Source organism: Eimeria mitis, genomic scaffold, assembly GCF_000499745.2.
Source record: "Eimeria mitis Houghton genomic scaffold, Emh_scaff4721, whole genome shotgun sequence".
NCBI classification, from domain to species: Eukaryota; Apicomplexa; class Conoidasida; order Eucoccidiorida; family Eimeriidae; genus Eimeria; species Eimeria mitis.
Window position 1 is genome coordinate 1682 of NW_013573025.1, and position 320 is coordinate 2001.

Below are 320 nucleotides of genomic sequence, written 5' to 3' on the forward strand. Positions count from 1 at the left end.
CATATACAAATATATGGTATAAATACATGCATATATATGTATATATGCATATAAATATACACATATATACATATATATTTTAAATGTTATTCCATGTTTTTCTGTGGATGAATTGGCAGAGCGTCTTCACTCGCTTTCTTCTCACCTCACTGCCGATGCACTGCGGGATGTTGCCGATGATAGTAGAAATAGTTTGTTTCTTGTTTTGTTTCTTTGGCTCTTAGCACTGTTTAATATTTGTAATTACAATAATAATAATTAATTTTTAATTTTCTTTCTTTTTCATCTTTGTTTTTTGTTTGTTTCAGTACGGAGCGATG

The 320-nt window shown here is 29.4% G+C and overlaps 1 protein-coding gene across 1 annotated transcript in view; it reads left to right on the forward strand.

The window, feature by feature from the left end:
- The window catches only part of EMH_0077220 (uncharacterized protein), a gene marked incomplete at both ends in the record, with an annotated part of 2295 nt that overhangs the window by 1299 nt on the left and 676 nt on the right, over nt 1–320 (forward strand). The gene's annotated exons all lie outside the window — the stretch shown is intronic.